Source organism: Mandrillus leucophaeus, unplaced genomic scaffold (assembly GCF_000951045.1).
Source record: "Mandrillus leucophaeus isolate KB7577 unplaced genomic scaffold, Mleu.le_1.0 Scaffold109, whole genome shotgun sequence".
Taxonomy (NCBI): Eukaryota; Metazoa; Chordata; class Mammalia; order Primates; family Cercopithecidae; genus Mandrillus; species Mandrillus leucophaeus.
In genome coordinates, this window is record NW_012099098.1 from 999007 (window position 1) to 1001370 (window position 2364).

Here is a 2364-nt window from a genome sequence, read left to right on the forward strand (position 1 = left end):
CGGGCCGGCCGCCGTGCGCAGGCGCCGCCCGGGGCACCATGGGTGTCGTAGTTTTAACCTTCTGCGGCTTTCGGGGTGCTTTAGCAGTGTCTAGGGTGCGCGGACGGATGCTGCGCAGTATATATTTGTCAATGGGTGGGGTCTCACTCCTAGTACCAGGCCTCTTGGATAGTGGTCATGGATGTTTCACTCTATCTTACCGATGAGGAAACTGAGGCCTGGAGAGTAGATGGGCTTCCTCTGAGGTCACAGCTTCCTGACCTGGAGTTCCCCTTCACCTCGCTGCCTTCGACCCCTAGATCCTGACTCTGATCTCCAACATGTCCCTTTCTGCCTTTGGTCCTCAGTTTCCTTGTTTCTAGAAGGAGAAAGTTGGAGCATGAATTCAACAAATATTTACTAGGTACCTGCTAGAAGCCAGGCCCTGTCCTAGGCACGAAAGATTGAGCAACGAATAAGACAGCCAAGGCCTCTGCCCTCATAGATCTTGCATCAAGCTGGTGAGACCGACACTAAATGAATAAGCAGATACATGAAACAGTAAAAATGAAAATAGTTTATAGTAACAGGGATGGAGGAAATAAACAGTGTGAAAAAAGGTATCATTGTGGGTGTGGAAAGTTCACATTGACTTGGGAGGAGTCGGGGGACTTCTCTGCAGAAGTGACATTTAAGAAGAGACCAGAACGATGAGAAGGAGCCAGCAGCAAGCAGATCGGGGGAAGAGCATGCCAGGCTGAATGACCAGCAAGTGCAGAGGCCCTGACGCCTGAAAGGCCCTTCTTGGGAGAATTGGAAGCTCTTGCCCTAGAGTTGGAAGTCTTTGCTCCAGCCCATCAGGATGGTGGTAAAACAGCATAAAACGGTGGGATTCGGCCGGGCGAGGTGGCTCACCCCTGTAATCCCAGCACTTTGGGAGGCCAAGGCGGGCAGATCACGAGGTCGGGAGATCACCTGGCTAACACGGCGAAACCCCATCTCTACTAAAAATACAAAAAATTAGCTGGGTGTGGTGGCGGGCGTCTGTGGTCCCAGCTACTCAGGAGGCTGAGGCAGGAGAATGGCATGAACCCAGGAGGCGGAGCTTGCAGTGAGCCGAGATCGCGCCACTGCACTCCAGCCTGGGCGACAGAGCGAGACTCCCTCACACACACACACACACACACACACACACACACACACAAAAAAAAAGCAGTAGGATTCAAATCCAAGGCTCCTACAATCCTGCCCTGCTTACCCTTTCACACGGAGAGACCATGGGGCCCTGAGCCCAGCCATCCACCTCTGCATTTAAGAAACCTAATTAGTATTCATGGCGGAGGCTAGGAAGGGAAGGCTAGCCTACACTGCTTATGGGGAGTCAGTGAGTCATTTCCTTGTGCTGTGAACAGTGTGGGGGCACTGCTGACAAAGTGGTCTGTGAATTGAAGACTGTTCACTTACTCATCCATTTAATGCGTATTTGTTGAGCCAGGTACTATGCTAGACTCCAGAGATAAAGCAGTGAGCAAAATGGACAAAGTTCTTACCCACATGTGGCTGACAATTCAGTGGAAAAAGACAGACAATATGCAAATAGGGCAATACCGATGGCCCTGTTAGATGATGTGCCCTGCAGAGCCAGAAAGCAGGGGCGGGGTAGGGTGGTGTTGCTATTGTGAAGATGGTGATCAGAGAGTGACCCTTGTCGGGAGGAATCTTTGAGGCAGGCATGGGGAACAAGCAGGCCCTCTCCCTAGTAGCACAAGGGAGTGGATTAGGAGCCTAATCTGGGCCTTAAACAAGCTGCATGACCCAGGTCCCTCCACGTCTCTGAACCTCAGTTAACTAATCTGGATAATGGGGATAATCATAGATCAAATGCCTGTGTAGGGCACAGCCCAGGCCTGGTGCTCAGGGGACCCTTATTAAGCTGCAGCTGTGAAGATGTCAATGATGACAGCTCACCAGACAGCTGGAGCATCAGTGCCACACAACTTGCATCCTGGCAGCTGTTCCACGCCAACCTGTTATTATGCTCTGAGGACAAAAGAAGGCAGAGATGGGAGCCTGGATGAGTGGCACCAGGAGGGGGTACAGTTTATAGATGTCCGCCTACAGGGCATCATGGCGAGCTTTTAATATTATTTATTTATTTATTTATTTATTTTATTTATTTTTGAGACAGAGCCTCACTCTGCCACCAGGCTGGAGTGCAGTGGCGCGACCTCAGCTCACTGCAACCTCTGCCCCCTGGGTTCAAGCGATTCTCCTGCCTCAGCCTCCCGAGTAGCTGGGACTACAGGCATGTGCCACCACCACGTCTAGCTAATTTTTGTATTTTTTGGTTTTTTTGTTTTGTTTTGTTTTGTTTTGTTTTGTTTT

At 50.7% G+C, this 2364-nt stretch overlaps 1 protein-coding gene across 2 annotated transcripts in view; it reads left to right on the forward strand.

The window, feature by feature from the left end:
- The window catches only part of CIZ1 (CDKN1A interacting zinc finger protein 1), a 46789-nt gene that overhangs the window by 1065 nt on the left and 43360 nt on the right, over window positions 1-2364 (forward strand). The window lies entirely within an intron of this gene.